The sequence below is a fragment of the Arachis duranensis genome, unplaced genomic scaffold (assembly GCF_000817695.3).
Source record: "Arachis duranensis cultivar V14167 unplaced genomic scaffold, aradu.V14167.gnm2.J7QH unplaced_Scaffold_49773, whole genome shotgun sequence".
Lineage (NCBI taxonomy): Eukaryota > Viridiplantae > Streptophyta > Magnoliopsida > Fabales > Fabaceae > Arachis > Arachis duranensis.
The window spans coordinates 1-213 of NW_026264941.1; positions in this window are offsets into that span (position 1 = coordinate 1).

Sequence of the window (213 nt, forward strand, 5' to 3'; positions counted from 1 at the left end):
AGGATTTTTTAAGAGTTTTTTAGGGTTTTTTAGAGTTTTCTAGGGTTTTTATAGATTTTTTATTGTTTTCTAGGGTTTTTTTTATGGTTTTTTTGGGTTTTTTAGGGTTTTCTAGTGTTTTTAGGGTTTTTAGGTGTTTTTAGAGTTTTCTAGGATTCTCTAGGGTTTTTACTGTTTTTTAGGGTTTTCTAGGATTTTCTAGGGTTTTTATTG